This window comes from Macaca thibetana, chromosome 1, assembly GCF_024542745.1.
Source record: "Macaca thibetana thibetana isolate TM-01 chromosome 1, ASM2454274v1, whole genome shotgun sequence".
In the NCBI taxonomy this organism is placed as follows: Eukaryota; Metazoa; Chordata; class Mammalia; order Primates; family Cercopithecidae; genus Macaca; species Macaca thibetana.
Genome location: NC_065578.1, coordinates 216739160 through 216763959, shown reverse-complemented (window position 1 = coordinate 216763959; position 24800 = coordinate 216739160). Strand labels below are relative to the sequence as shown.

At 46.4% G+C, this 24800-nt stretch overlaps 1 protein-coding gene across 1 annotated transcript in view; it reads right to left on the bottom strand.

Annotated features, from left to right (window-relative positions):
* The window catches only part of KIF26B (kinesin family member 26B), a 561163-nt gene that overhangs the window by 379390 nt on the left and 156973 nt on the right, over nucleotides 1-24800 (bottom strand).

Sequence of the window (24800 nt, the reverse complement as noted above, 5' to 3'; positions counted from 1 at the left end):
CCGGCCCTGATCTTAAATCTCACGTGATCCTCATGTAAATTTATTAACTCTCTTCTTCCAACACATCACACCCAAATAACTAGTACACTCCACAGACCAAAGGAAGTTATTTTTCAAATTCAACCATAAACAAACTTAAGGTGAAGACAGACACCTGAAATAAATATTTATGGCTCTCTCTTTCCAAAATAAACACTAATCTAAATTCTTTTTTTTGTTTGTTTTGAGACGGAGTCTAGCTCTGTTGCCCAGGTTGGAGTGCAATGGTGTGATCTCGGCTCACTACAACCTCCACCTCCCAGCTTCAAGCAATTCTCCTGCCTCAGCCTCCCCAGTAGTTGGAATTACAGGTGCCCGCCACCACACCTGGCTAATTTTTGTATTTTTAGTAGAGACGGGGTTTTACCATGTTGGCCAGGATGGTCTTGAACCCCTGACCTCAGGCGATCTGCCGTCTTGGCTTCCCAAAGTGTTGGGATTACAGGCGTGAGCCACGGCACCCGGCACATTTATCTAAATTCTTAATGTCTGACTCTTCTCCAAATCCTACGTCAGGTTGACGTCTCCCTCCCCTTCTTCTCGCCAAGGCCTCACCGACCTACATCATCACCTCCCAGGGGTCTGCAGTACTGAGTTCTAATCCTGGTAAACTGGACTGGATTGCTGAGAAATTGTAGCCTGGTCTCTTTACAGGCCTCCAGCCCCGGGTCTTTGGGAAAAACAGGAAAAAAACAAAAATAAAAACCAGAATTGAATTCAGAAGAAAGGTAGAGAGCAAAACGACTAGAGACCATAGACGGAGGAGCCACCGGAGGGTGACGGTCCCATTCTCTCCTTGTCCATACTGCTCTCCTTAGATGCTTTAGGCAGCATCGACACTCTTAATTACACAGCAACATACTTTTTGCAAAAGCAAATTTATATAAAAACACCGAAGACTGTCTCTGCACTTTTCTTTCTGCACCCCTGGATGGAGAAACCACGCGGCTCACTTCATCTTGGTGCAATGGTTGCTGGTCTTGAAATAAAAACTCACTGAAGACAAGAAGCCATTTACTTGGTTAAATGTGTGAAAAATCGGTTGGGGTGCATTCTACTACTAATGCACACACAATCTGTATTTAATACAGAATTAAATGTCTACGGCCAAAGACTAACAAGGTTTGGAGATGTTTTCTAGTTAGTCACCTGGTTTGGTTTCCCAAGCACAATTTCTGATTTACGGTTCAAGAGGAAACAAAGGATTGCTTTCAACTTGTAGTCTGAGAATTTGAAAATCCAGAACTGAAGTGAAAAGAAAATCAACATCCCTGTGATACAATGTGATGCTAACCCTTAAGGGGGAGGGAGATGGGCATAGATGGTGCCACGGGAGCCAAGCGACAGGAGATGCAGGAGTTCAGGCACCGCACAGCTGTGTACCTCCCTCTGAGCTCTACCCCAACTGGTGGCCCTCCCTACCCACCAGCCTGCTCAGGAAGTGAGACACAAATCATTTAGATGCTTTAAAAAAGATGAAGGAACTTTTCAATGTGGCGAACACAGTCTCCTGTGTTGAATCAAGTTTATAAACAAGCTTTTGTTTCCCCATGAGTTTCTCTAAGTACCCAGAGAGTTCACCTTCTCTGAAGACTGCAACATGCTGGGCCCAGTGGCTCACTCCTGTAATCTCAGCACTTTGGGATGCCAAGAGGGGAGGATCACTTGAGCTCAGGAGTTTGAGACCAGCCTGGGCAACCTAGTGAGATCTTGTCTCTACAAAATTTTGTAAAAATTAGCTGAGAGTGGTGGTGTGCACCTGTAGCCACAGCTACTCTGGAGGCTGAAATGGGAGGATCACTTGAATCTGGGAGGTTGAGGCTGTGGTGAGCCATACTGTGCCACTGCACGCTAGCCTGGGTGGCAAAGAAGACCCTGTCTCAAAAAAAAAAAAAAAAAAAAAAAAAAAAAAAAAGACTGCATCTTTTTAAGCCCTTGGCTTTTCCAGTTAAAGCTCCCAGGAATAATCCCAGAAATAGACTGAAGAAGCCTTCCCTTTAGAAACCAGGGTCACCAACATTACAGACGCAGCTCCAGAGCTCCCCTGTGAGGACCAGCACTTGACTCTGGAGCACTGAATGGGGTTGAGTGAAACCATCTGGCTTCAGTATAGACTCACCCCAAGAGAAAAATGAGAACATCTGAGGCACTAGGATTGGGAAAGGAGGATGGGAGGATGGACTCTAACTGTAGAAATGAAAAGTATCAATAAAATGATGCTAGTCAATTCCATCTCCTAAATATGTCTCAATTCACTGTCTGCATCCACTGATGTCCCCACTTTGGGCATTGAGGCCACCACCATTTCTCACCTGGATGACTGCAGTGCATTTCCCTGTTCCCTTCCTTAGATCGTGGCTGAAACATCGCACCCTCAGAGAAGCTTCCCCGCCTCCAGACTAAGTCTGGCTCCACATTGAGCCTTTCTATCCAAAACCCCTGCACATTTCTTTCAGTGCACATATCACAAGGGTTGCTGTACAACTCATTACGTAGAGTTATTGAATGCCTCTTATCTTCATTGGAATGTAAACCCGATGAAAGCAGGACCCTGTCCATCTTACCTCTGTGTTCTCAGGGCCTGGTGCATGGTGCCGTATAGGTCATAGGCTCTCAATAGCGCCTACAAATGAATGAGTGAATAAATGAATGGTCACTTTGCCCAGGGCCACTTAGAATAAGATGTCAGGGATAGGAGCTACAGAAAAGCAAGGCTGGCCCTATCTATATGTTAATACATACTCAACCATCTGTATCCGTGGCTTCCACATTTATGGTTTCAAACAACCATGGATTAAAAGTATTCAGGGAAAAAAAAAAAAAAGATGGTTGCATCTGTACTGAACATGTACAGACTTTTTCCTTGTCATTATTCCCTAAACAATACAAAATAACAACTATTTACATAGCATTTGTATTGTATTAGGTATTATAGGTAATCTAGAGATCATTTAAGATATACAGGAGGATGTACATGGGTTATATGCAAATACCATGCAACTTTATACCTGGGACTTGAGCATTGGTGGATTTTAGTATCTGTAGGAGTCCACTGATACTCAGGACTATACCCTCCAGTGAGACTCTAGTTCAGCTGGAACATTTTCTCGTTTTTCTTACGCTTTCCCTGTTTCCTGTAGTGATAAGGACAGTAAGAAAGAAGTCTCCTCATACCCTCCAGCCAGTACTGGGGGGAAATGGGTTTCCAGAAGGTAGGGAGATTGTTCAAACCCCTGGGCCTGAGGTTATGCTAGAGGCTTGGGCCCTGGGCCTTGGTGTTTTCCAACAAGGCTCAATGGGGAAGAGCAATTCAATATGTATATAAAATAAACTCAGGGGACCTAGGACTGTCATAATCCACACTCAGTAAATCCTGTGGCACACATGCCAACTGGTAAATCTTGACAGAGAATACATATGTGAATCTCTGTACAACTGTAACAGCTACTTTGATGTGGGTTACATAGAATTCTTCAAAATGAACCAATCTTCTTATATTTAAAACAAGGTGAAAATATATATTCATGATTTTGTGACTATACTAAAAATTACTTTAAAAGGTCAATTTTATGGTATATGAATGATATCTCAATAATAAAATGGGACTTACTTCCCCATCCCAAATCCAAATCACATTTTAGTACCTATTTTATGATAATATACATATTTTACCCATAGGAGTCTACAATCTCAGCAACTTGTCTTCCATCATGAGTTCTGGGCTGCTGACGCTAGAAAATGAACGGAGTCCAGTGACGTATATGAGCTAGGCTGTGCAAGGAGTCTGTCAGAGTGAGCGCTAGTGAAAGCTGACACTAATGTGGTATCAGCCACATCCATACGGAATAACAAACCAGCACGGCCGCCTTAGCAGAAGAAACTTTTCCATTCAGTCAGTGACAAGGGCCACAAGAATAGCCTACAAGGCCAGGGGGCGGTGACTCACGCCTGTAATTCCAGCACTTTGGGAGGCTGAGGCAGGTGGATCATGAGGTCAGGAGTTTGAGACCAGCCTGACCAACATGATGAAACCCCATCTCTACTAAAAATACAAAAAAATTAGCCGGGCGTGGTGGCACACGCCTGTAATCCTAGCTACTCAGGAGGCTGAGGCAGGAGAATCACTTGAACCCAGGAGGCAGAGGTTGCAGTGAGCTAAGATTGCACCACTGCACTCCAGTCTGGGTGACAGAGCGAGATTACGTCTCAAAAAAAAAACCCTAAAAGCAAAATTCTACCCAATGAAGCATACCTTTCTTGCCATTGCAGTCAACTTCTAGTACCAGTTAAATATCCCACAAGACCCTACGTAGTCTGGGTTACATAACCACTGAATCCTTCCGACTGCTAGGATCTTATGTAAGCTCTGGGTGTGATTAATATGCCTCTACTCAAGGAGCTATTTGGGGATGGTGAATGTACAGGGAGACCTCTGAGGGGGTACATTTCCCCAGAAAGTCTTTGCCCTTTGGGTCAGAGGTTACAACATACTGCTCCATGCCATCAGCTGACTGCAGCAGAAAGGACTCACAGCTAATTTCTTAGAAACTCTGTTCTAGAACTATGTCTGAGAATGTGGTGCTCACACTTAGTTGTGCTTCCTACCACACAGAAATGCGTATGTGTTCACACTCATGTATATGGATCACTTGGTAATGCATGCAAGTGAATCACATGTATACATAAGTACAAACCAACATACAAGAGGAACCCACCATCTAGATCGGGGACTGGCAAACTTTTGCTATAAAGAACCATTAAATATTTTTGGCTCTGCAGGCCATATGGTTTCTGTCTCTACTCAATTCTGCTGAGGGGAAGGAGGAAGTTGCCATCGGCAACATGTAAATGAATGAGCATGGTTGTTTCCAATAAAACTTTATTTATAAAAACAAGCAGCAGGCTGGATGTGGCCTGCAGGGCACCGTTTTCTGCCTCCTAGTGTATATAATGGAAGCCTGTACTCTTTAAGAAACAAGTACACCATTCTGAAGGAATCTTGCTGAAGAATTAGAGTAACTTCATCTTCCTACAAAGTTATGAGATATAATTTAAGCTTCTGATGATTCAGTGTCTACTATGAATGTTAATTAATTTCATTCCATGCCGCACGACCTAATTTCCACAGGCACAGTGAAGTGCAAAAAGCTGTTTGCCCTGAACCGACGGCTGTACTTAGAGAATCTGTGTCTGCTTTCTGTCCCCTCTCTTCCTGTCAAGCTGTTAGCTGTCGCTTTGTTGGTTTTGCCTTTGTGATTGTCGCTATCTTTAATTTGCCATTTCTGATCTGCTCCCGGCCACGCACACTATCTAAAGGAGACCTGGCTATGAAGGGTGATAAGTTTCTCTTAAAGAAACACGAGCATGAGCTTTGTCACCTTTACGCAGCCACTGCATGGTCTTTTGGACTTTCTAATTTGTCATTTATTTTAAGTACTTATGGTTGCTCGATAAATGACTTATGTTACTCGTGTGTGTGTGTGTGCACACCTATAAACACACACACCATAGTCATTTATCTATTCATTTAATAAATATTTATTGAATTCCTATATGTGAGTCAGTTCTAAGAATTTGGAATACAGTCATGAACCAAAGATTGGAAAACCAAAACACATACACTCATACATACACACACACACACACACACACACACACACACTTCTTAAGTACTTCAAGGTCACCAGGCTAAATGAATGGCCGAGCATGGTGGCTCACACGTGAAATCCCAGCACTTTGTGAGGCTGAGGTGGATGGATCACTTGAAGTCAGGAGTTCGAGACCAGCCTGGTCAACATGGTGAACCCTCCTGCTACTAAAAATACAAAAATTAGCCTGGCATGGTTGGGGCAGCCTGTAATCCCAGCTACTTGGGAGGCTGAAGCAGGAGGATCACTTGAACCCAGGAGGTAGAGGTTGCAGAGAACCGAGATCACACCACTGCACTCCAGCCTGGGTGACAGGGCAAGACTGTCTCAAAAATAAATAAATAGATAGATAGATAGATAGATAGATAGATAGATAGATAGATAGATAAAACTTCTAAATGCTCTCCACATCCTCCCAAACATACACACAGGATTACTTCTACTTGATAAACCAAAATGCCCACTCAGTCCAATTTTCCCTTTGTACCTCATTTCCTGCCTCCTTTCTTCCCATGGGCCCCCATGGAAGCAAAGGTAAGTCACCAACCTGCTGAAAGACAGGAGGCCCAGCCGACTACCCAGGAATCCAAGTGGTCAGCGTGTTCTTGGATCATTTAAAACTGCGTCTTCAACTGTTAATGAGGCAATAAATTCCTGTGATCTGGGAGGTGAACCAAAAATCCTAGCCTGGGTTTTAGTTTCATTTCAAATGGACTAAGTAGCAAAGCGCCAGTCTTTCCAGTTTAATGAAGTTGGATTTCCAGTTCCTGGCCACTTTGGGAAAATAAAAGATAAGAATTCACAGGGTTTCGGCTGTATTCAGGTGAGGAAGGCCAAAAACCATGTTGCTACGGAAGGTGAATAGGAAAACGTGGGAAAGGACTAAACGCGGAGGACGCTTCAGGGGCCCTCCCAAGAATGAGTGCTCACAGGGCTGCCGCCGCACGAACCTGCAGAGAAGCAAACCAATATTCCAGAGAGAACCTTTTCCTGCCAGTCCGTCTAGTCCTGATTCCACGTGTGTGAAGAAAGGCAAAACCGCATCCCTCCCCAGAGCAGATCAAGGTCACTGCGACCTTCACAGAGTGGCCAGATCCACCACGCAGCCGCCAGTCGGAGGCACCGCATACCATCACCCTGTCTTGCACCATGCCCCTAACTCCTACAAGCAGGTCTCTTGCATCCCCGCAGCAGTCCTTTTTCTGACGGTCCACTCACTCTATGCACTCCTGTCTCCTTCCTCTCTCTTCTTTCTGAGAACAGGGGATGGTGCTGCTTCTAATGGCATCCGTGCAGCAGAAAGGCCAGCAGCTATGCAGAGTGGGCCAGCAATCCCCGCGTGGACTCTTCTTTCCCTGCGTGGGACTCTCTTTTCCCTGCGTGGGACTCTCCCTGCGTGGGACTCTTCTTTCCCCGCGTGGGACTCTCCCTTCCCTGAGTGGGACTCTTCTTTCCCTACGTGGGACCCTCTTTTCCCTGCGTGGGACTCTCCCTGCGTGGGACTCTTCTTTCCCTACGTGGGACCCTCCTTTCCCTGCGTGGGACTCTTCTTTCCCTACGTGGGACTCTCTTTTCCCTGCGTGGGACTCTCCCTGCGTGGCACTATCCTTTCCCTGCGTGGGACTCTCTCTGCCTGGGATTCTTCTTTCCCTGCGTGGGACCCTCCTTTCCCTGCGTGGGACTCTCCCTGCGTGGCACTATCCTTTCCCTGCGTGGGACTCTCCTTTCCCTGCGTGGGACTCTCCCTTCCCTGCGTGGGACTCTCCCTGCGTGGCACTATCCTTTCCCTGCGTGGGACTCTTCTTTCCCTGCGTGGGACTCTCTCTGCCTGGGATTCTTCTTTCCCTGCGTGGGACCCTCCTTTCCCTGCGTGGGACTCTCCCTTCCCTGCGTGGGACTCTCCCTGCGTAGGACCCTCCTTTCCCTGCGTTCCCCGCGTGGGACTCTTCTTTCCCCGCAGGCGTTGGTGGGCAGCAAATCCCATCCTGACTCCTTCCCAAGCCTCCTCCCTCACAGTCCAGACTCCTCCAGATTCTACCTCATTCAGATGATGCAGATTCTCAGGCTAAGAAAAGCAACCTCCTGGTCTGTCCTGTTTGGCACTAGAGTGTGTATATGTGTCTGTGTGTGTCACACAGGTAAACCACAAGCAGGAGCCTGGGACGCCAGGCCAGGGAGGACGAGGCAAAGCCAAAAAGGGGAAGTGGCAATCCAAGGCTGGATTAGACTGAGAGGGGTGCCATGAGGTCAGCTGAGCCTTACCCCAGGCTGCCGGGCCAATCTGCGGTCTGCAATGCCTCAATGATGCCTTCATTTTTAGCACAGAAGTGCCAGTTGGACCGTAGAATCCGGAGAGCAGACGGACAGTCTGAAGTCCCCAGACGCACACAGGGCAAAAGGAATTCAGAGACGCTGCACTGGCGCTGGGCCTAAGTGATTGTAGCTGCCTCCTGCTTTCTTACGAGTAACTGAAATCACAGCCCCAGCGGAACACGCTGGCCACTCCAGATTACATCCAGTTCTCACCCGACTTAAGGTCATGAGACCTGGGTTGAAATCCCAACTCCAACACCTAATGCATGTGTAGACTCGGTCCAGTTATCTCCCCTCTTTACCCTTTGGTCTCATCTATGAAAACGGAACGGCAGTCATACCTACTGTATAGGGTTAGTAGGAGGCTGATATGAGAGCAATTATGGAAAGTACTTGACAGACGTAGACACAGAAAAAATGTTGGAAACATCTCACCCTTAGCAGAAAACAGACACACACTCTAAGGTGCACTGCAGGCTCACTCCTCATTCTTGATTGCTTCTGTTCCTCTGTCTGCCCCGCACCCATATTCCTCTGCAGAAGATGCCCTTCTCCTCCCTCCAGGGAGCCTGGGTCTGGCCCCAGATGGAGGTCACTCTTCTGAAGGCTCCTGCAGGGCAGCTGGCTTTGCATCCTTCCTGTGCACCCGAGCGGCCTCTCACCTACATGTTTTATGAGGAGGGACTGGCCGATCGGAATTTCACTCTTTGCAGAAGACATGTGTTTGGAGGGCAGTAAAGACCCAGGTGGCACTGTTTTGAAGGCAAAGAAATGAAGGGCAATTACCTTGCCATTAATCAACCAGGATACAAGGACTGAACAGAGTTAGTTAACACCAGGAATGAACATTTTAATAACATTCCTGGGCATTAGGAATGAGCAAAACACAAATTAAGTTAGTAGGCACCTATGAGATTGCTTGAAACATGTCAGTGTGGATTTTAAAGCTGAATGTAGAATGCAAGATGCTAAAGGGAGTTACCACCACTTCCTCTGAAAAATAAAAACACAGACAGGCCATTGCTGCTCACACACACATTGCTTCTTGTCCCTTGCTGTACGGGTAACAGGAGATGACCAACCTTTTCTGCTTCCTTCTAAGCCCCAAATAAACTGCCCGCCCCAGCCCACTTCGCCCGACACCCACTCAGGAGATTTTTTTTTTTTTTGACACGGAGTCTCGCTCCATCGCCAGGCTAGAGTGCAGTGATGCGGATCTCGGCTCACTGCAACCTTCGCCCCCCCGAGTTCAAGCGATTCTCGTGCCTCAGCCTCCTGAGTAGCTGGGATTACAGGCACCCACCACCACGCCTGGCTAATTTTTGTATTTTTAGTAGAGATGGGGTTTCACCATGTTGGCCAGGCTGGTCTCGAACTCCTGACCCGAAGTGATCTGCCCGCCTCGGCCTCCCAAAGTGCTGGGATTACCCGTATGAGCCACCACACCCGGCCTGAGGAGATATTGAAGTTAAGGCTCTGGAGAGGTTCAAGGTTAGGATCAAAAGATAAAAAATGGAGAGTTACAAGTGTGTGCATGCACACGTGTGTTTAAAAATGTAACATTAAGTTTACCCTTTTAATCATTTTTAAGTGTACAGTTCCATGGCATTAAGCACATTCACATGACTGTGTAACCATCACCACCATCCACCTCCAGAACATTCTGTATCTTCCCAAACTGAAAATCTGCACCCACTAGACACTCACGGCCCATCCTCCCTCCAGCCCTCGGAAACCACCAGTCTACTTTGTCTGGCTTGTCTCTATGAATTTGACTGCTCTAGGTCCCTCATGTAAGTGGAGTCATACAGTATTTGCGCTTTTGTGACTGGCTGATTTGATCTGGCGTCACGTCTTCAAGGTTCATCCAGGCTGTAGCGTGTGAACTTCACTCCTTTTCAAGGCTGACACAACATTCTATTTTATGTACAAACCACATCTTGTTTACCCATTCATACGGTGAGGACCCTGGTGTTGCTTCCCTCTTTTGGCTAATGGTGGCTAATGTGCTGTGAGCATGGGTGTGGGAATATCTGCTGGGCCTTCCAGTATTCTCAGTCCAGCCACAGTGTCTCCGTTCTGCTTTTCTCTTGCACGCTGACTCTGATTTCTTCTTTCCCACCAGTCCTTTGATTCTTGCTGCCCGATAAATCCTTGGCACCACCATGAAGGCTTCACGTTGGCACCCCTACCCTACATTTTGCCCTCTTTCTGCTGGATTTGGAGAGACCCACATTGAAAATACAGTGTCTCCCGGAGACGTTTCTGAGCAGTCCTCTTCTCTTCTGCACTTGCCTCAACTCTGCCATCGGCAGCAAAGCCAGTCCCTGTGCAGAGGGCAAGCAGCAAGACGACATAAAAGCCACAGATACCCTCCCAAAGACCGGAAACTCATGAGCCATGACCGGAAGCCAGGTCACAGTGCTGGGAGCCAGCAAACCCGCCGGCACTCGTCGCTGTCTTGTGCAAAGCATGACACACGTAAGGGACACCACCACCCTGAGTGAAAACCAGCAGGGCTGTGACTTCCGGGAGACGACTCACGACATGTCAGCAGTGGGGGTGGGAGTAAGCGGTGGGGGGAAAGGCAAGACAAAGGTGGAGGCTGAAACCAACGGGGGAGAGAAAGGTTAGATCAGACAAAATCTCCCTCACTAAAGAATTTGCTAGGGAAAAATAAAAATTAAAAGAAAGAACTTACTTCTGGCATTCAGAGGCTAAAGAAAGAACATTTCAGACTGCAAATCCAGATTTGGGGAGTGCATACTGATGAATTGTGAGAACCCCCATTCTGACCTGAAATGCTATACCCACCTCTCACCTGCCCCCTGGGAGATGGGTGGGGGTTATGTCATTTTTCGTCATCTGCCTGAATGAATTTACAACAGCTCAAAGAAACGTTAACCTACACACTCCTCCAACCACCAATACACAAATGGTCTTAGAAGACAGTCTGCAGCAGCATAATCCAGTTCATAACCATCTGCTGACTGCATTTCCTGATGAGGACTTCATTTTTTATTGTTATGTATTTATTTTGAGACAGCTGGAATGCAGTGGCACCATCTCGGCTCACTGCAACCTCCACCTCCTGGGTTCAAGTGATTCTCCTGCCTCAGCCTCCCGAGTAGCTGGGACTACAGGCGCCGGCCACTACACTGGGCTGATTTTTGTATTTATAGTAGAGATGGGGTTTCGCCATGTTGGCCAGGCTGGTATCGAACTCCTGACCTCAAGTGATCTGCCCACCTGACCTCCCAAAGTGCTGGGATTACAGGCCTGAGCCACCATGCCTGGCCTCCTGATGAGGACTTCCGACCAAAGTAAATCTCACTTTTTAAAAACTCCCTGCATTTTCTACATACGAAAGAAGTATACACTATCCCATTTTGTACACTGTCTTGTTACTATGCACTATGTAATAACAGTCCACAGTGAACATCGTACAGGGCTGTCTCTCCCTGTATCATCTACAACCAGCTGTTGACCTAAAATCTCACAGTCGACCAGAGGTCCATGGAAAATAAAGTCCTTCCTCAGCACCCACGCTCCTCGGAAATCCTCTCTCACTTAGAGATGAAGTGGCACAAAGGTGTCCGCCACCGGTAGCACCTTACTTCAGGGTGGACACAATGTTTTGGCAAACGTGGGTACCCCAAATTTCCTTCACCAATTTTCAGGTCTGCATTTTCGTTTAAAGTCTTGGATGACTGCAGGCTTTCCTTAAGAGCTCCTTGAGTCGTTTGGTCCTTTGTTTTAAATATGAAGAAAGAGTATCAGGGGCCGTCATTTTTCTCAATCTGTGTCCTGCCGCTCCTCCAAGGTGGCTTGTAAGGCTCTTCTGAAGCTCCTGGCTCAGGACCCCCACAACTTGGCACCGTGGCGCTGGGAAGCCTCTGGTCCACATGTGCACCCTCCTCCAGCAAGAGCGCGATCCAGGTTCTGGGTCACTCGCACGGAATGAGAAGCCTGTGCCTCCGCAGCAGGCTCTGCTCTGTCACCCCCAGGCCCTTCGTATCTTATGTCGTATCACAGACTCCCACCACCCCTAACCGCGGCTGTGTTCCTGCTCTGAGGCTGCTCCCTCCTGGATATCAGCGTCTCGGGATCATGGTTTCTCCTCACCGTATGTGCATTTTCCAGCTGGCTTCTCCAGAATCTCTAATTGCCCCCGTTTCTTACTTACTACTTGGGTTCTCTCTTTGCAGGGACTTCCCCCACCTCACTGGTGAGCATGACTTTTTAAAAAATCACTTCATTTGAAATCATTAAAGGAAGGAGTGAATACATCAGATCTCCTCCTACACCCCTGCTCCTTCCCCAACTCCCTCTTCCACTCCCTCCCCTACTCTTCCCCCACTCCCTCCCACTCCCCCCAGTCCTCCCACTCCCTCTCCCAATTCCCTTCCCCATTCCCCCACTCCCTCCCCCACTCTCTCAGTCTTCCCACTCCCTTTCCCACTCCCTCCCCCATTCTCCCCACTCCTTCCCCCATTCCCTTAGTCCCTCCCTCACTCCCTCTCCCAAATCCCTTCCCCATTCCCTCACTCCCTCCCCCCCCCACTCCCCCAGTCCTCCCACTCCCTCTCCCCTCCTCCCTCCCCCATTCCCCCACTCCCTCCCCCATTCCCCCACTCCCTCCCCCAGTTCTCCCACTCCCTCTCCTACTCCCTCCCCCATTCCCCTACTCCCTCCCCCGCTCCCCCCAGCCCTCCCACTCCCTCCCCCACTCCCCCCAGTCCTTCCACTCCCTCTCCCACTCCCTCTCCCCCCCCCCCCCCCCACTCCCTCAACTCCCTTCCCCACTTACCCCCAGTTCCCCCTACTCCCTCCCCCACTCCCCCCCCACCACGCCAGTTGTCCCTGCTGCTCATCTTCACACGCGGAACACCAGCCTGCCTATCCATGGCCGTCTGCCTGGGATTCTTTATGGAGAATTTCACATGAGGCTGCAGTGAGCGATGATTGTACCACTGCACTATACAGTCTGAACAACAGAGTGAGGCCTGTCTTTTAAAAAATAAAAATAGAAGACTTTTTTAAAAGAAACACTTTTTTTGGTCTTATTGATTGTATACATGTCACTCTACTATTTATTTAACAACGATTTAGTTAGTGTCTACTATGATATCATCTAGCAAACCTTCACCGTACACATGACAGATAGAGTTGGGAGCCTGGGAGGAGAAGGGGCAGGAGAGTGGGAGTGAATGTGTGTGAGGGTGTCATGGCGGCCTCCAGCCATTCAGCCACTGCAGAAGGAGGACCGGAGGGGTCTGGACCCTGTCCTTCCACACATGGAGGGTTGGGCTACACTTCCAGACTCCCTGGGTGCGACTCATTCCCGTGGCCTCACCTGCCTGTGGTTCAAGTCTAGGGAGAGAAAGTGGGGATGAGCACAGAGCTCCAGAGCTGCCGGCAGGAATGCCACGGTGTCTATGTCAATCCATTCTGTCCTTCCTGCTTGCAGCACGGGTGATGGCCATGGCCCTCTGACTTGTCTCAGTGGCAGGTGACGGGCGGACTGCCCTGAAAAGCAGACGCTTCCCTGAGGCCTGGCAATTCTCGAGTTAGAACGCAGCCCAATCCTGAGACCAAGTCAACAAACGATAATCGATCCCGACTGGGAAACACACTTTGGAAATATTCTCTAGGGACTGGGGGCCACCTCGTATCCTGTCCCCACCTCCAGAAAACAGAAAATCGCAGCAATGGCTAAAGCTTTTCAAACATACGGCCACTTTGAGAGCCTGTGAATTCAGCTGGTGTTTTCTAGCAATATCCAGATGCCTTCATTTTAATCTACAATTTCATGCCTTTTGCACAGAACTACAAAATGACAGAAAATTAGAGAAAATTACCCTCTAATAGAATATAATATACTAATAAGAACACACAATGAATCACAGAATGTGGGTGGACATAAGAACTGCAACAGAGACACAGTCTCACTACGTGGATGAATGAACTTTCCCAGCTGATTCCCAGGGTCATTGCTCCCCTGTCTGTCTTCACGAGTTCCTGATGAGCGACAGCTGGAGCTGTCTCAAACCCTGTGTCCCTCCTTGTAAGAGAACAGCCCTATCAGTGTGAAGACCAGGCATTGTGACCAGGAGGGCGGTCACAGTACCAAAATGAGTGTCGTGCCCTTTCCTGCTCATGGGTGCTGGTCCTTTATAAACCAACTACGGGCATCACCACATTCCCTGGTCTTTGCTAGAAGGAGCCTAGTGTCAGCTGGTGGTCACTCCAGGAATTCTGCAAACCACACCACATCACAGCATGAATTAAGGCAGGCAATGCTTATAGCAAATACACAGGCATTCAGGTTAGCTCTATGCTTGACACATCTGGGTAACTAAAAAATAAAACTAATATAAGGTACCTAAAAGAGAAAGTCTTCCAAGGAGAAATTGCAACTACTAATTCTTTCAATATCTTGGCCTGTATGAGAGATCTATGTTTATGAATATGAATAAATAGAAACAGACTGCAGGCCACAAGGAACCCTTAGTCCCAGCATATTCCCTAATTTTACAAATGGTAGGCCTGGGACCTTCCCACACACAAAATAAGTGGCTCCGCCATAATGACATGCTCCAAATGACACAGGCTCAGGCGCCCCCACCTCCCAGCCTGGGTCTCTCTCCCGCCCTCTCCTCAGCTAAACACAGAAACACAGCCCTATCAGCAAAGCAGCTCACTCGGAGGCCCCCTGCCCACCCTCACCTGTCACTCTTCTGACAGGCTGTGACAGGACTCAGATAGTCCCCTCTCTGCCACTCTTCCCTTCAAGCTGGCTAAGTGTGGACTGGCATGTCTAGGATAAAGACATTCCCTCGGTCCCAGGTCAGAACCATTATTGTTTTCTGGAAGTCACAAGTTCCTGGGGTCTGATAAAGCTCATTTTGCCACTGAAAATATTACCTTCGTAAGAACATAAATGCTGTCTTTTCCCATTGATGTAATGTCTTCAAGCATTAGAAAGTACATTTCATAGGAAAAAATAGCTAAACATGTGTCCATGTGCTGCAGTCATTTTAGAAGAAAAGATGTCAGAGGCTAGACTCTTTCCTTCCCAATGCTACAAACAGTGGTTCCGGACTCTTCCAGGGTCACCAAGCCTGGAAAAATCTGGCATGCAGGAAGCATTCAATACAGGGGAATGGTCATCATTATGAAAGCAAGGCCCTCTCTCAGCACAGTATCAGGGGAGTCAGGCCTCATGGATCGCAGAGAAAGAGCTGCTGCTGCCTCCTCTGACAGATGTCGAATTCCAGAGATGTTTCACAGCTAAAGGTTTGGGGAGAGGAGAGACCAAAACGCAAGGGAAGAAAACAAATGAGAAAGAAAAAACCACGCGAGCAATCAGTGCCATGACCAGATGGAATAAGTAGGGTCTGCTGCCACGTATTCTGCGTGCTCTGATCATCCAAAAGGAGGCCACTCCATGAAGGAAGGCTTTCTGACTGAAACCCTCAAATCTGGTTCGTTTCATATAGGGCATAAGTAAGGAGGAAATAAAGAAATCGTAATGGTCCTAACCAGAGACTGAATCACTGCAAAGCTAAAGGAAGCTCGAGATTCAGGGGTCCACACCTGCCTGGGTCCCTTCCAAAGCCACGGGAGGGGCCCCAGCAACATGTGTACACGGTCATCTGTGTTCCATTTCCTAAAGAAGGTCCCCCAGATTGTAAAAGGCTTAGGTCCTTTTACAAAACTTGGTTCCAACATGACTGAACCTGGAATAACTTTTTCAGTTCATCAGATTGTAAGGAGTAGGAAAAGGAAAGAGAAAAGTGAAAGAAAACTATAAGCGATAGGAAAGAAAGACTGAGAGATGGATGTGAAGGCAAGAAGAAGGGTTCCCACTAATCCCTTGGCCTCTTGGGGTCTGATCCTTGACGTCCAAAAGGAGAAACTGGACTGGCCAGATGACTTGGACATCACCTCCCGGTTCTATGATATTTCACAGTTATAACTAAATACATGAATTTTTGAAATCCCGAGTATGGTTCTTCGGAACACAGGAATGTCTGCTAAGTCGGCGGAAACCAAAAGCTTGTCCTCCTGACTTTGCTTCTGTGAGAGGCAAGCACCAGAGAGGAGGCCGGGCTGTCCCCTGGTCCTTACCAGCTGCTGCTCCTTCTGCCAAGCCCACAAGCAAAGCCTTGGCACACATCTGAACTTTTCTTGGCTCTTTGTAGAAGTCAGCATTTCTGAGCTTTACGAGGCCATGGAAATGGAAAACAAACAGTGGTCCAGAACCTGTGCCTGGCGGTCCTGGAGTAAACTCGGCAGCCGTTGGCATTTGAATCTCTGGGCTGAGGACAGGGAACTAGCTGGGTGGGAAGAAATAAAGCCACTTCCCTGAATTTGCGAGGGCTGAACAAATCTACCACTGTCCAGAAATGCCATTTCTTTGCTGAGTAACCCTAAATAACCCACCTAGTAAATCACGTTAATGCTGTTTCTGTTGGAATATTCTAACGGCTTGTTTTCTTTCTAAACAGAACACCTTGTGACAATAAAAAGGAAGAGTCAGGAGGTAAACTGTGGCTGCCTGAGGCCTTGTTTACATTTGGAAAACATCAGTTACATTGACTGCAAGAGTGCTCGATGTGCACTGTGAAGAACTTGCCTTACTTTTACAAGAGTCACATGCACTCAAATCTCGTTAGGTATTTCTCATCTTGACTGTGACATGATTGCCCGTCTGAGTGAGGGGAGAGGCGTTCTGAGTCCCTGCCCATTGCCCTGCATCAAATCCAGTTGACAATGTTGTTGCTTTCACGTTCCCCATTGTCTCCCTTGTATTCTCTCCATTTAGCAATAAGCGAGGCAGCAGCATTTAGCCTTGCATGCAGTAGTGGGAGGTGATGGTCAAGCCTGCAACAGTAGTTCCAATCAGAAAATCTCTGTCACAACCAATAGCGCCCCCCACACTGTACCTGGCACACCAAATGCTGCCCCAGGATTCATTGGATTGAACTGATGTTCCTATTCCTAGAATCAGAAGGCTGGATGAAATGGATTTTTTTAATTATTATTTTTATTTTTTTTGGACAGAGTCTCGCTCTTGTTGCCCCAAGTGTAATGGCGCGATCTCGGCTTACCGCAACCTCTACCTCCCGGGTTCAAGCTATTCTCCTGCTTCAGCCTCCTGAAGGGATTGCAGGCATATGCCACCACTCCGGCTAATTTTGTATTTTTAGTAGAGATGGGGTTTTACCATGTTGGTCAGGCTGGTCTCAAACTCAGACCTCAGGTGATCCACCTGCCTCAGCTTCCCAAAGTTCTGGGACAACAGGTGTGAGCCACCGCGCCCGGCCAAAATGGATTCTTAAGCCTGTCTTTATGAATTCTCTGAGGACAAGGTGGCATGCAGGGAAATAACGTTGGTTTTAAGCTAACGCCAACAAATGATGCTCACGGTGAAAGTTAGAACTTACCCTCCACTGGACTTTAGGCTCTTACCCCCAAATTGGAATGACTTCCAATATAAAACTCACGATTTTGTCATAAGAAAGGACCTCTAGCCAAGTATCTTAAAACATAAATGCTTCACGAAACTTCTACCTCTGTTGGCTATATCTTAACTGGCAGAGGCGTATAAGTTTGCGATGAATGTGACTCACCTACCTGATTCTGATTTTTTTAAATGCAGTTTTTCCTTCGCTGGATAATTGGCCCAACCAGACATTACGTCATGTAGTCAACAGTATAGGCAAAAGAACCTTTGGCCTGTTTTATGCTTTTAATATTTTACTCATGAAACATCTATGATGTGTCAGGTACTGTGTACTGAATGAAGTAGACACACAGGCAAACAATGAAAAGGTCCCATCCCAACATCAACAGTCCAAACGCCATGCCCAGTCGGTGGAACTACATGAAACTGCTGATTTTTGCAGGTCAAGATGGTGAATCTTGGCAATTTCATATGGTTCCATTTAATATGTATATAAAGGAACATGTGTACACAGGTGTGGAAAGGATTCACTCCACTCTGTGTATGTGTGTAAGGAGGTGGGCAATGAATATCATTTTCTTCCTTCCTTTCTTTCTTTCACTCTGGGTATGTGTGTAAGAAGGTGGGCAATGAATATCATTGTCTTTCTTCCTTTCTTTCTTTTCTTTCTCTCCTTCCTTCCTTCCTTCTCTTCTTCTTCTTCCTTTTCTTCCTTCCTTCCTTTCTTCCTTCCTTTCCTCCTCCTCCTCCTCCTTCTTCTTCTTCTTCTTCCCTTCCTTCCTTACTTTTCTTCTCCTTCTCCCCTTCCCCTTCCCGTTCCTTCCTTCCTACCTTCCTTCCTTTCTTTCTTCTTTCTTTTTTCTTTCTTTCTTTTTGAGAAAAGGTCTTGCTTTGTTGCCCAGACTGGAGTGCAGTGGTGCAATCTCGGCTCACTGCAATCTCCACCTCCCAGGTTCAAGTCATTCTCCTGCCTCAACCTCCTGAGAAGATGGGATTACACGTGCGTGCCACTGTGCCTGGCTAATTTTTGTATTTTTAGTAGAGATGGAGCTTCACCATGTGGGCCAGGCTGGTCACGAACTCCTGACCTTAAGTGAGCCACCCGCCTCAGCCTCCCAAAATGCTGGGATTACAGGCGTGAGCCACCGCACCCGGCCCTCATTCTCTTTAGGAACATGGTATCTTGGGTTGTGCTGCTGTGTTAATAAGCTTGCCATATCCCCACAGCCATGTGCCTGAGGGACGGCCATGTTTCATGCCTGGCCCCGTGGTTGGAATCTCAGAATTGGATGCTCCAGAGGCAGTGCAGGGCCCCAAAGCAGGAGGGATCTCAAGGGAAGGAAGATATACAAATGACCTGGGCACAAAGCTAAGGAGAAATAACAAAAGAGGAAAAAGAAGGAATCCCAACCACAAGCACTCAGCTTCATTTTCTTCTCCACAGTCTCTGTAATCCTGCAGTACAGAAAATGTTCTCTGAAGAGATTCCCAAGCCTCTGGCAGAGGCATTTCCATGAATTTCATACGAAACATTGTGACTGTTTATTGTCTCCATGGAAAGAATTCTTCTTCCTCCAGCTAAGACACCTCAAAATTCCATAAGAAGAGCAACCTATGTCTTGAAGATGAGATGTCCTGAACAATATATTCTGATTTTTTTCTCAGCAACTCTGTCCACCATAGGGAGTCTATCCCAGGTCTGAAAATATACTTCCTGCTCAGCCTAAACTGTGCAGAACCCACGTCAACTCCACCTCCAACCGCCCCTGGCAGGGCCCACCCCACCTCCACCTCCAACCACCCCTGGCAGGGCCCACACCAACTCTACCTCTCACCACCCATGGCAGGGCCCACCCCACCTCCACCTCCAACCACCCACATCGGTCCACCCCACCTCCACTTCCATCCACCCATGGCAGGACCACACCAACTCCACCTCCAACTCCACCGTCTGCTTCCCCTCTTTATTCCCCTACAGCTGGATGTCCTTGAGGACACACAGTAGGAGCTTGGTAAATGCTTTTGAGAGAATGAGCGAATAAACAGATGGGTCGATTAATTATTTAACACATTAATGACTACATGAACAGGTGGTACCTTTGAGAGTGGGTCTTTTTAGAGCCTTTCTTAACTAACAAATTGGAGCAGCACTTTCCGGTGGATGGAAGGGCACTGTTCTGAGGAGAACCTTCCCCGGAAATCCAATCCAACATACAAATCCGCGGCTCAGTAAAAGATGCTGCTCAGTCTTTCCACCAAGAGAGACCTTTCTCAAAAGGCTGATCTTCTTAATTTTGTTCAATGAATTTCTAGCAGCTTTTCCAAACATGTTCACAATTTGGTTACAAAGGCTCTTGAAATTGTGACCGTTGTCTACAATGACGTTATTTTTCCTATATTTCGGAAACTTGGTAATTGTATCAAGTTTCAGGAGCCATAAATTCTCTCAACCACATTTATACAATGAAAGCAAGAACATCCCCTTCTGAGAGATTGTTGAAAGATCAAATGAGGTAATGTCTGCAAAAAAGCTTTACAAAACTGTAAGACACAAAATACATACGTCCCAACCACACATATCTACACAAATCCACACGTGTATATACATCCATACATGTGAACATTAATAAGATAATAGAAATAGAGATCTTTATATATAAGCTATATAACATAAATATTAATGGCACAATGCTTCAGTCTAGAAGACTACTTGAAGTCCAATACAAAACTCTCAGAATGTATAATCTCATTTGTCCTTAGTCAAAGCCAAGAATCAGTATGACTTGCCCAGGGTCACCCAAATATAGTATCAATAAGAGACTTGGGAGCAAATTGGAGAAACGTTGATCCACGAGCTAGAGTTATTTTCTACTAGACTATGCTGCCACCTAACTTACAAGGTTAAAAACACTCACATTTGACTACATTGGCACTAAAAGAATGAGCATTCGTCATCAATGAATCATCGGTTATCTGATCCTTGGTTATCTTTTTAACAAGGTATACTCTGCCCTTGTTAAAAAGCAAGAAGTGTTTTAAGATGTTTATGGTCCTTCGTCTCTTTGTCACTCCAGGCATCTTTAATAATTATAAACAACCACTACCCAAACAGCAGAAAACACAATAACTTTTAAATATGCCATACAAACAGGTAATCCGTTGTTAAACATCAGTTACTAGACACATTATTTGTTCTTCTGTCCATTATAATGCTGACTTTAGAGTCCTGTCTCTTCCATCAACCAATGTTAGTATTCATTTCTTCAGTCACAAAAACATTGTGTGCTGATCTGTAGGACATGTGTCTGAGTTGTTCTATTCCTGGATTTGGGGTGAGAGAGAGATGAGATCTAAATGTACTTTCCTTTTTGTGTGTGATTTTTATTTATTGATTTATTATACTGTAAGTTCTCAGTTACATGTGCAGAACGTGCAGGTTTGTTACATAGGTATACATGTGCCATGGTGGTTTCCTGCACCTATCGACCCGTCATCTAGGTTTTAAGCTCTGTATGCATTAGGTATTTGTCCTAATGCTCTCCCTCCCTTTGTCCCCCATCCCCCACAGGCCCTGGTGTGTGATGTTCCCCTCCCTGTGTCCATGTGTTCTCATTGTTCAGCTATTGTTGTTCATATTTGAACATTTTATCTACCATTACCGTTTTCTTTAGAAAATCTATTTGTGTCATTCGTTTAGAATGTTACTGTTAACTAAGTGTTTTAGGTATACTATTTTATTTGGCCATTATGATGGTCCACCCCGTGAGGTCAGCCAGCTATTTGTTCCAGATGAGAGACTGGAGGTTCAGAGCAGCAATGTGACGTGCACACCACAACGCAGTGCTTAGAACAGCAATGTGACGTGCTCTTGAACTCCTGACCTCAGGTGATCTGCCCGCCTTGACCTCCCAAAGTGTTGGGATTACAGGCGTGATCCACTGTACCTGGCCTGTGTTCTCAAATTTAAACAAAAGGCCATCAAGCAGTGACAGTTCATCTCCTGACTTCATTTTTATTGTCACAGAAGTGTTCTGGTTAGAAAGAAAAAAAAAATCCCATATCCACCATTACAGTATCACACAGAGTAGTTTCACTACCCTAAAACCCCGTGTTTTCTATGTATTCATCCTTCGTGCCATCCACCCTAATTCCTGGCAGCCAGGGGTCTTTTTCTGTCTCACAGTTGTGCCTTTTCTGGAATGTCAGATAGTTGTAACCATGTGCTGTACCTTTACCACCATGTTAAGCTTTGATGTGTTTCCTACACTGGTTTTATCAATAACAATGAACATTCACTAGGTTTCTTTCCATTGAAGTTAAATTTTTTTCATGAAGATATGCGCTTAAACAAGTATCTCTTTTTATCACCATCTCCTAGGCCTATTCTTGCTATTGGTTAGAATGTGGCCAATAGATTCACCTCATGGTAGGTAGCAATGTCCTTGCTGAATATAACAAACTTGATGGTTGTCATCTACCAAGAACCTTGTTTCTCTGAGAAAATCAGCAAAACTCTCATTTCAGTTCTAAAATGATGACACCGAGTCTGTGTTTTTATACTCTCAAATCATTCGCACAGAAGGAATCCACAGCTAAGCTACAACAGAGAAACAGCATGGACTCAAAAATCGTATCCTCAAAATGCTTCCACTCACATAGTCTCCAAGCCACAGGGGTGCATTGTCATGCACAGTCTCCAACCTGATTTTAGAAACAGACCAGAGACTTCATAAGTAGTGCATCACAGTATTAAAGTTATTCACATAAAACCTCCCTGGGAAATGACCTACGATTTTAATCAAGATTTATCCCCAGTAATTAATGGAGACATTTTTCTAGGAAGGACAGAGATTGTGTGAGATGCACACACACATGAGAGGACAAAGCTTGGAGGTCACGGAATAGTTTGTAATCCAGATATAGGAACACATTTAATCAGTGTTTTATTTTGATTTAAACACACACACACACACACACACACACTTAGTGTAGTAATTACTTTGCCAAGCACGAAAGACGTAAGAATGAAGTCACCTCAACAATAATTTTTCACAATCACTTGGTGACAAGTTGTGTTGATGGCTGTTTGTCAGGCCTGGCACATGGCCAATGGCAGAAGACTCCAAGACAAATGCTGAGCGGGAAGTGGCCCAGCAAAATGCCACATTGTCACCCACTCTTCGGCAGGCTGTTATTTATGCTAAATGATGACAGCTGTGAAAAGTCTCAAAGTCAGAGAGCCCAGGAGATGAAAGCACAAGGATGGAGTTCCTAGAAGCGTGAGCAAATAAGTGAATTGGATCTGGACACATTCTACACATACACATGGCTTGAATAATGTTTGTTCAGCTTGTGTTTTGCTTTCCTGGGAGCTGTAACTTAAAGGAAAAGAATACCCATGGCTCTCTACTGGGTTCAACCTCCTTGGGTCTATTTCCTTAGTGGCAGGGTGACTCCATCAAACCCAAAGCCGTAGGCACCCAAAAATATTGCCAATTTGCCCCATTCTAGCTAAAAGCAAATATCCCTGTGTTCTTCCTGTTTACAAAAGTTTACTTCTTCCTAGGAGTAAAATGCAATAGATTTTGTTGTTTGTTTGTTTTCGTTGTTTTTTTTTTTTTTTTTTCTCATCAATCTTGGCTCAGGCTGATCTCAAACAGTAAAAGTTTCCCTTGTTATTGAGAAACTCTTCACTCTGTTTAGTTAGATCTTGTCTCATTAGCCCATGTTGACCTACTCTGGCCTCATGAAATTTCAGGGATGACAGACACACAGCAGCCTGGGGAATTGAGTTATGTACAGTTTGCAAAGTTTTCAGAGCCACCTTTCACCCTGGAACTCTGATGCACATGCCAGAGTCTCCCAAACTCATCCTTGCTGCTTTCCCTATGAACTTAGGGAGTCACAGCAAAGTCCCTGCTTGGAAAGGCTAGCATCCAGAGGTCACAACACTGGATGGGATAATTCCAGCACTGCTCTATCTGCAGATCAGGAGCCAAGCAGATATTAATGAGCAAGAAGGCAAGTAGCCCTATCAACTTGTATACTTCTCAGGGCAAAGAAGCCCCTTAGAGGAACAATGGAGGCGTTTGGCCATGCCAAGAAGGATGATCAGGTTGGTGCTGGCAGAATTCTCCCTTCCTCCCTTTCCAGAATCTTCTTCCCTCTTCTTGCTGAGGGTAAGTGGAATTCACACCTGTATTTGCCAGTCATTCCTTGTATTGCCTTTACCCCCCAAGCAATGACAAGCGTTGATGTTGACTAATTGATTTGTCTTGTCTCACAGCGCTCTGTCTGTTGCGTGTACTTAATAAACATTTGCCGCATTGACTTGACTTAAAACCTAATATACTTAGGGATCTCCTAGATCTCCTCAGAGTTCTTAGTCCTTGCAACCGAGGCAATCTGAACCGAGAAGAGAAACCATGTTCTCGCATCATCTATGCTTCTAAATGAGGGTGCCTCTGGAGAGAGGTCAGGCGCTGCACTGACCTGGAAATCAGGCGAAGTGTAACCTGTAGTGTTAGAGACATTAGCTTGTTAAAAGTGTGAAATCCCCACGTGTGCCCGATATTTTTCAGGGCCACTGAAGACAGAAAGATAAGACCCAGCGGCCACTCCACGTTAGCAAACTTTTCTTGTTTCAGACCTTAACTCGGCGCATCTGAAAATCTGCAAGTTGCTGGGAAGGAAGGCAACACCTGAGCCATCCATGACATCCTCTCCTGCCCAGCACACCCACCTCTGCCCAGGCCCCTTGGTCCAGCACCAGGCTGTGGAGGAGCTGGGGCAGAGTGACCAGAAATGTGCAGAGAGGGCTGCAGCTCTGGAATGCAGGTTTTCCCTCTCTGAGGCTTACAGAAACCAATTCTCTTTGGTGGCCAAGCCAGAGGCACTCAGTAGCCTTACGTTTGTCATCATCATTTGGCTGCATGCAGCTTCCCAGGTCTGCCTCCTCATTCCAAACAAAAGCCCAGGCTCCATTCAGTTTCTTTTCAAGTAACTTCATTCCCCAAGGTGGTATTTAGGTGATTAGTCTGTTTTTCTCAGCAGTGCCCAAAACAAACGGCCTCCCTTCCAGCTCTGGCCTCAAGCTTAGAATAAACAGATCAATCAACCCTGGGGGACAGCAACGACCCAGATGAAAACCCACAGACAATGAGCCCTCGGGGCTGTCAGACAGGAAAATGTAAGGGATGTGAGGCCAGTGAAGGCTGTGATTTGTTAGCTAGAATTTCAGAATTTCTACAGCTAATTTCTAAGAAGGGACCTTAGCGCAACTCCTTCCTTCTGCCGGGAAGAGAATTAAATTCTAGCTTTTAAGATCT